The sequence below is a fragment of the Microcaecilia unicolor genome, chromosome 1 (genome assembly GCF_901765095.1).
Source record: "Microcaecilia unicolor chromosome 1, aMicUni1.1, whole genome shotgun sequence".
Lineage (NCBI taxonomy): Eukaryota > Metazoa > Chordata > Amphibia > Gymnophiona > Siphonopidae > Microcaecilia > Microcaecilia unicolor.
The window spans coordinates 769,865,697-769,875,002 of NC_044031.1; the positions used below are offsets into that span (position 1 = coordinate 769,865,697).

General features: G+C 49.5%; 1 protein-coding gene across 1 annotated transcript in view; it reads left to right on the plus strand.

Annotated features, from left to right (window-relative positions):
* SPG11 (SPG11 vesicle trafficking associated, spatacsin) overlaps window positions 1-9,306 on the plus strand; it is a 189,878-nt gene that overhangs the window by 180,008 nt on the left and 564 nt on the right.

Genomic DNA, 9,306 nt, shown 5'->3' on the forward strand with positions numbered 1-9,306 from the left:
GGGTATTGGGGATAAGGGGGCTAGTGCTAGAACTGTGAGCTGAAACGGGGCAGGGGCTGAAACTGTGGGCTTTAAAGGGGACAGGGAGAACTGGCTGGGGCTGAAGCTCAGGACTGGTGAGAGAAAAGGGCTGGGGTTGAAACTAGGGGCTGAAAAGGGGACAGGGAGAAGTGGCTGGGGGCTGAAGCTCAGGACTGATGGGAGAAAAGGGCTGGGGACTGGTGGGATAGTGGGGCTGAAAAGGGGGGCCGGTGCGAGATGTGGGCTGGGGCTGGAACTATGGGCAGGTGGAACAACAGACCCTGGAAGGAAGTGGGGAGCATGAGGGAGGGCAGACCCTGGATAGATGGGAGAGGGAGGGCAGACGGATTGAAGGGGCAGAGAGAAAGGTCAGATGGTGGGTGGAAGGGGGAGAGAGAAAGAAGGCAGACTGGGGCAAATGGTAGATGGAAGGGAGAGAGAGGGCAGACAGTGGATGGAAGGGGCAGAGAGAGGGCAGACACTGGATGGCAGAGAGAGAGCAAAGACAGATCCTGGATGGAAGGAAGACAGTGAAAAGAAGATGGAAGCAGAAACCAGAGACAACAAACTGTAAATATATATATTTATTATTTTGCTTTAGGATATAGTATTGTAGCTGTGTTCTTTATAAATAGAACATGTAAATAAGGTAATCTTTTTATTGGACTAATTTTAATACATTTTGACTTAGAACAAAACCCCCTTCCTCAGGTCAGGATAGGATACTGTAACAGCACTATACTGTACTGACCCCAGGACGGAGGTTTTGGCCTCTGAAAGCTAAATGTATTAGTCTAATAAAATGGTATTATTTTACTTTCTATATTTGTTTTATTTCTATTTGTTAATTTGTAAAGTGGTGATTGGTACTTGTTAGGTTTTTTTTTCAAATTTACATCTGCTGTCTTTATATTTTGCACAGTACTAGGGGACAGTTTCTGTTTCTGTGGTGTTGCATTGTATGCAGAGTCTGGCATTGGGGGTTCAGTTTAATTTTTGTCTAAATAGAAAGTTTATGATTACTTATTCTATAGTGGATTAAGGTGTATCTGTGTTTGTGAAAAAGACATGGCTTTCAGTTGGCATTGACTGTGCAGGATCTACGATCTGTACTATTCTGTCTGGTTTCGTTTTACAATAGGTGAATTGATGTTCTAGTGCTCACTGTAGTGTTTAAGATGCTTTCCTTTTCCTTGTGTGACTCGTAGAAATTACTGCTTATGGTATGGTAGAATTGCTCTAAAGGTCCTGAGTGTTTTGTATTCTCGGTATGCCTAGTACTGGATTTGGGGGGGGGGGGGGGGGTGTTAAAAAATGACCGGCCCCGGGTGTCAACTACCCTAGGTACGCCACTGGAAAGTACCAAATAAACTTGGAAACTTGGACAGAGGTAGAGAGTTCCACAGTGTGGCCATCTGATCATGTAACGAAGAAGAAAAGTGTTTAATTGATCTTGAATTAATTGTATCTGGAAAACTGTTGATTTTGGGTATTGTACTTAGACACAGTACCGTGTAAAGATGTGGCCATTTTCACTATATAGGAAAGGGCTTCATCAGACAAAATCTAAGATTAAGCTTGAAGTGGATACTGGCTGTAATTGGCAGCCACTGTAACTTCAAATAGTAACTCCTAACTGAATCATATTTTGATAGACCGTAAATCAATCTGACAGCTGTGTTCTGCATTCATTTGTAAACAATGTTCTAGAACAACAAATTAGCTCTAGATTACAATCAAATCGAGATTATAAAAGTGATTGGACCAATAATTTATTTATTACATTTGTATCCCATTCTTTCCCACTCAAAGCAGGTTCAATGTGGCTTACATAGTAATAGGGAATACAGAATATTGTTGGAGAAAGTGAAAGTTAAATATACCAGAATGATAGAAGAGATGAGTAGGTAGAGATGGGCAATGGAGAAGGGAGTAAGGTAGGAGATACTGTCTAGGTCAGTGTCGTTGTCACATGGATATGTGTTAGGTAGATGGGTTCATAAGATTAGTCTGGGTCATTAGGATAGGCTTGCTTGAATAAATGGGTCTTCAGTGCTTTCCGGAAGGGCAAATAGTCACAAATTGATCGGATAGGTCTGAGGAGGGCATTCCAGAGTTGGCTGCCTAGGAGGGAGAAGTTGGATCCATAATAGGTTTTGTACTTGAGTCCTTTGCAGTTGGGGTAGTGCAGGCTGAGGTAATTTCGCGAAGATTCAGACATGTTTCTGGTTGGAAGGACAGTCAGATTGAGCATATAGCCCGGAGATTCACCATGTAAAATCTTGTGGATTAATGTGTGGACCTTGAAGTAGATTCGTTCTTTGATAGGGAGCCAGTGAAGTTTTGCACGAAGTGGAGTTGCGTACTCATAAGTACATAAGTAATGCCACACTGGGAAAAGACCAAAGATCCATTGAGCCCAGCATCCTGTCCACGACAGCGGCCAATCCAGGCCAAGGGCACCTGGCAAGTTTCCCAAACGTACAAACATTCTGTACGTGTTATTCCAGTCTGTAGGCCCAGCTTCCCTGCCTGCCTGCTCTGCCTCATCCGCTCCATCTGCCTGCTTGCCCTGCCTCATCTGCTCCATCTGCCTCATCTGCTCCATCTGCCTGCATGCGCACGATCCAGCTTCTTCCTGCTTCCATGCTTGTTGTTCCAGTCCACCTGCCTGCTTATCACAGCCATCTGCTCCAGCTTGACCCAGCTCGTCCAGCCTGTACCACTCCAGCTTCTCCCTGCTCGCTCCAGCCCATCTCCACCACCCTGTACCAGTCCATCGATTCCAGCTTCTTCCTGCATGCTACAGCTTGATCCAGCCCGCCTAATCCAGCTCCATCGATTCCAGCTTCTTCCCGCATGCTACTGCTTGATCCAGCCCGCCTAATCCAGCTCGCCACCTTGTTCCACTCCGCCTGATCCAGCCCTGCTCGTCCCAGTCCGTCAGATCCAGCCTCTTCCTCCTTGTTCCAGCCACCTGCTCCAGCTGTTCCAGCCCGCCTAACCCAGCTTGCTCCAGCCTGATCCAGCTTCCCCCTGCGCGTTCCAGCCCGCCTAATCCAGTTTGCTCCAGCCCGCCTGATCCAGCTCCCCCTGCTCGTCCCTGCTCCGTCGGATCCAGCTCTTCCTACTCATCCCAGTCCATCTACTCCAGCCTCCGTCGGATCCAGCACTTCCTGCTTGTTCCTGCCACCTGCTCCGGCTGTTCCAGCCCGCCTAATCCAGCCTAATCCAGCTTGCTCCAGTCAGCCTGATCCAGCTCTCCAGCCTTCTGCTCCTGCTGTTCCAGCCCGCCTAATCCAGGCCCTCTGCTCCAGCCAGCTTACTCCAGTCTGCCTGATACAGCCTGTTCCAGTCCGCCTGCTTCAGCCTGTCCCAGCCTACTCCAGTCTGTCTGCATCAGCTTGTCCTAGTCCGCCAGATCCTGCTTCAAACCACTCCAGCCTGCCTCTCAACCTGACTACTAGCCAATCATTGACTTTCCACCAATCACCTGACTGTCTACCACCCCCCTGCCTCCCAGCCCATCTTCCTACCAGCTTATCACTCTCCTGCCCGACTGCTTACCCTCACCTGCCTGTTTCCCAGCCCACCTACCTTCCCTTTGAACACCTCAGTCACTACCCATGGCCCCCATTCACATCCTATTCCTTGCCCTGTCCCTCCCTAATCTTTTCCTCCTCTCACCGTTGTCTTCCACACGATCTCACTACCCATCCCTATCCTCTTCCGCCCTCCTCTACCTACCCCTGTCCCCCACCACCTCACCATCCCTACTGTCTTCCTCCTCCTTCCTAGCTCTCAACCTTCAACACCTCCTTCCTGCCATGAACCCTTCCCCTTTCCTCCTAAGTGCATCCCGTCTTCGCCGCCTTCGTCACCCTTCATCACCCACCCTTCTCCGCACTCTCTTGCTCCTTCTCCTGCTATCCGCGGGTGACATCAATCCCAACCCAGGTCCCCCACACCTGTCCTCATCCTCATCCTCATCTCATTTATGCAAACGATCCCGCGATATCTCCAATCTCATCCCTATTCCCCTCCTCCCCCCCTCCTCCCTCCCTTTCTCGTGTGCCCTATGGAACGCCCACTCAATCTGCAACAACTTCCCTTCACCCACGATCTCTTCATCTCCCATTCCCTTCACCTGCTCGCCCTAACTGAAACCTGGCTCACCCCGGACAACTCTGCCTCAATCGCAGCCCTATGCCACGGAGGTTATCTTTTCTCCCATTCGCCCCGCCCAGTCGGCCGCGGTGGCGGCGTCGGTCTACTACTTTCGCCCGCCTGCAGCTTCCAACCTCTCCACCTACCTCAGTCTCACAGCTTCTCATCCTTTGAAGTTCACTCCATCCGTCTATTCCACCCACTGCCACTCAGAGTTGCAGTCATTTACCGCCCCCCTGAGAAATCCCTTCCTTCCTTCCTTACCGACTTTGATGCCTGGCTCTCCGTCTTTCTTGAGCCCTCATCCCCATCCCTCATTCTCGGTGACTTCAACATCCACACTGATAACCCTTCCGATTCATATGTTGCTCAGTTCCTCACTCTTACCTCCTCCTTCAACCTCCAACTGAGCCCCACCACCCCTACTCACAAATCTGGCCACTGTCTTGATCTCGTCCTCTCTTCTACTTGCTCACCCTCCACTTTCTGCGTTTCACCTCTTCCCCTCTCCGACCACCACCTTATCACATTCACACTTCAGCACCCTCCCCCTCAATCTCGCCCAACACTAACTACTACGTCCAGAAATCTCCAGGCTGTCGACCCCCCCACCTTATCCTCTACTATCTCTGATCTCCTCCCTTCCATCTTGTCCTCCATATCCGTTGACAAAGCTGTCTCCACTTACAATGCCACTCTTTCCTCTGCTCTTGACACCCTTGCACCGTCCACCTCCCGGCCCACAAGACGTACCAATCCCCAGCCCTGGCTGACCCCTTGCACCCGATACCTCCGCTCCTGCGCCCGTTCGGCTGAACGCCTCTGGAGGAAATCTCGCACCCTTACTGACTTCATTCACTTCAAATTCATGCTATCCTCCTTCCAATCCTCCCTATTCCTCGCTAAGCAGGACTACTATATCCAATTGACCAATTCCCTCAGCTCTAACCCTCGTCGTCTATTCGCCACCCTCAACTCCCTCCTCAAAGAGCCCTCTGCTCCCACCCCCCCTTCACTCTCTCCTCAATCTCTAGCCCACTACTTCCGTGACAAGGTCCAGAAGATCAACCTCGAATTCTCCACTACTCCCTCTCCTCCTCTTCAGCCTATATCTCACTCTGTCATCCAACCTACCCAGGCCTCCTTCTCCTCCTTTCCTGCTATCACCGAAGAGGAAATCACCCATCTCCTCTCCTCCTCGAAAGCCACCACTTGTTCCTCTGACCCCATCCCCACCAACCTACTCAACACCATCACTCCTACCATCACCCCCACCATCTGTCATATCCTTAACCTCTCTCTCTCCACTGCATCTGTCCCGGACACCTTCAAGCATGCTGTGGTCACTCCACTCCTCAAAAAAACATCACTTGACCCTACCTGTCCCTCCAACTACCGCCCCATTTCCCTCCTACCCTTCCTCTCCAAGATACTTGAACGCGCCGTTCACAGCCGCTGTATTGATTTTCTCTCCTCTCATGCCATCCTTGATCCGCTTCAATCCGGCTTTCGCCCCCTACACTCAACAGAATCAGCACTATCTAAAGTCTGCAATGACCTATTCCTCGCCAAATCCAAAGGTCACTACTCCATCCTCATCCTCCTCGACCTCTCCGCCGCCTTTGACACAGTCAATCACAACCTACTTCTTGACACACTGTCCTCCCTTGGGTTCCAGGGCTCTGTCCTCTCCTGGTTCTCCTCTTATCTCTCCCATCGTACCTTCAGAGTACACTCTCATGGTGCGTCCTCCTCCCCTATCCCGCTCTCTGTTGGAGTTCCTCAGGGATCTGTCCTTGGGCCCCTTCCTTTTCTCAATCTACACCTCTCCCTAGGCTCCCTGATTTCTTCTCATGGTTTCCACTATCATCTTTATGCCGACGACACCCAGCTTTATCTCTCCACACCACAAATCACTGCGGATACCCAGGCCAAAGTCTCGGCCTGCTTATCCGACATTGCTGCCTGGATGTCAACCGCCACCTGAAACTGAATATGTCTAAGACTGAACTTATTGTTTTCCCACCCAAAACCCACTTCCCCTCTCCCTTCACTCTCTATCTCAGTTGATAACACCCTCATCGTCCCCGTCTCATCTGCCCCAACCTTGGTGTCATCTTCGACTCCTCCCTCTCCTTTTCTGCGCACATCCAGCAGATAGCCAAGACCTGTCGCTTCTTCCTCTACAACATTAGCAAAATTCGCCCCTTCCTCTCCGAGCACACCACCCGAACTCTCATCCACTCTCTCATTACCTCTCGCCTTGACTACTGCAACCTACTCCTGACCGGCCTCCCACGTAGCCATCTATCTCCCCTTCAGTCCATCCAGAACTCTGCCGCACGTCTTATCTTCCGCCTTAACAGATATACTCATGTCACCCCTCTCCTCAAGTCACTTCACTGGCTCCCAATCGGATACCGCATACAGTTCAAGCTTCTCTTACTCACCTACAAATGCACTCGATCTGCGGCCCCTCCGTACCTCTCTACCCTCATCTCCCCTTACATCCCTACCCGTAACCTCTGCTCTCAAGACAAATCCCTCCTTTCAGTACCCTTCTCCACCACCTCCAACTCCAGGCTCCGCCCCCTTCTGTCTCGCCCTCACCCCCACGCCTGGAACAAACTCCCTGAGCCCATACGCTGTGCCCCCTCCCTACCCATCTTCAATCAATGCTGAAAGCCCACCTCTTCAATATCGCCTTCGGCACCTAACCACTTCACCCTCTTCTCAGGAAAACTATTCTACCCCAACTTGACATTTCATCCTTTAGATTGTAAGCTCTTCCGAGCAGGGACCGTCCTTAATTGTTAATTTGTACAGCGCTGCGTAACCCTAGTAGCGCTCTAGAATGTTAAGTAGTAGTAGTCGAATTGTGGATTTTTCCCAAGTCCATTTAGTATTGACTTGTCCTTTAGGAAACTGTCTAACCTCTTTTTAAACTCTGCTAAGCTAAACGCCTTCACCACGTGATTGCCGAAAATGAGTCCGCTGCTGTATTTTGGGCAGTTTGAAGTTTTTTTCAGATATTGGCCTTGCAGCCTAAGAAGATACTATTACAGTACACTAATCTAAATGTTTCCCCATGTAGAAATCTTTTTTGTAGTTCTCAGGTTCCTCAATGTACGGCTGGGTAGGGGATTATCACTGCTTGACCTGGATGGCAGTTACAACTCTAAAAAGGCAATGATGATATTGTGAAAGGTTAGATGAGAGATATTTTATTTTTGTTACATTTGTTGCCCCGCGCTTTCCCACTCATAGCAGGTTCAATGCGGCTTACATATTATATACAGGTACTTATTTGTACCTGGGGCAATGGAGGGTTAAGTGACTTGCCCAGATTCACAAGGAGCTGCCTGTGTCTGCAGTGGGAATCGAACCCAGTTCCCCAGGACCAAAGTCCAGCACCCTAACCACTAGGCCACTCCTCCACTGTTGCTACTATTTGAGATTCTACATGGAATGTTGCTATTCCACTAGCAACATTCCATGTAGAAGTCGGCCCTCACAGAAGCAGAAGCCTGCGCAGCCTTCTACGTGGAATAGCAAACATTCCAAGTAGAATCTCCAATGTAGAATCTCCAATAGTATCCCAAGTAGAATCTCCAATGTAGAATCTCCAATAGTATCTATTTTATTTTTGTTACATTTGTACCCTGCGCTTTCCCACTCATGGCAGGCTCAATGCGGCTTACATGGGGCAATGGAGGATTAAGCGACTTGCCCAGAGTCACAAGGAGCTGCCTGTGCCTGAAGTGGGAATCGAACTCAGTTCCTCAGGACCAAAGTCCAGCACCCTAACCACTAGGCCACTCCTCCACTGTTGCTACTATTGAGATTCTACATGGAAATGTTGCTATTCCACTAGCAACAATTCCCATGTAGAAGTCGGCCTTTGCAGATCACCAATGTGGCCGCGCAGGCTTCTGCAAGTTTGACGTCCTGCACGTACGTGCAGGACGTCAGACTCACAGAAACAGAAGCCTGCGCAGCCTTCTCCGTGGAATAGCAAACCTTCCACGTAGAATCTCCAATGTAGAATCTCCAATAGTATCTATTTTATTTTTACATTTGTACCCTGCGCTTTCCCACTCTCTGGCAGGCTCAATGCGGCTTACATGGGGCAGTGGAGGGTAAGTGACTTTGCCCAGAGTCACAAGGAGCTGCCTGTGCCTGAAGTGGGAATCAAACTCAGTTCCTCAGGACCAAAGTCCACCACCCTAACCACTAGGCACTCCTCCACTGTTGCTACTACTTGAGATGCTACATGGAATGTTGCTATTCCACTAGCAACATTCCATGTAGAAGTTGGCCCTTGCAGATCACCAATGTGGCCCGCGCAGGCTTCTGCTCTGTGAGTCTGACGTCCTGCACGTACGTCAGGACTCACAGAAACAGAAGCCTGCGCAGCCTTCTACATGGAATGTTGCTAGTGAATAGCAACATTCCATGTAGAATCTCCAATAGTAGCAACATTCCATGTAGAATCTCCAATAGTATCTATTTTATTTTTTACATTTGTACCCTGCGCTTTCCCACTCATGGCAGGCTCAATGCGGCTTACATGGGGCAGTGGAGGGTTAAGTGACTTGCCCAGAGTCACAAGAGTGCCCTGTGCCTGAAGTGGAATCGAACCAGTTCCCCAGGACCAAAGTCCCACCACCCTAACCACTAGGCTACTCCTCCACTGGAAGGGCGACTTGGCTATTTGGTTCCACTTGGGAATGTAGGGAGTTGGGTGGGAGAATATCACTACAGGGCTGCCTAGATAGCCATTTTAGTCATGTACTGTGTTACCAGCAGATTTTCTTGACACGTCAGGGGTTTCAATGAGATCCTGATGGGGGCATCTTTCTATGATCCTTCTGCATATTAATCAGTTGTTTTGAAAGTAGAATCTAATAGATGAGGGATCAGAATACTGTAATTTATTTTCAAACTTAAGTTACACTGCACATCTTCTTCAGTATGCTTATGGCTCTGTATCCTGTCTTCATAAGTCACATTTTTGACCCCCCCCCCCCCCCCCCCCCCAATCCCTCATTTCTGCATAACAATTTCAAGCTTTCTTTCTCACCTACAAAAAGCTTCTCTTATCTCTTTGTACATGTG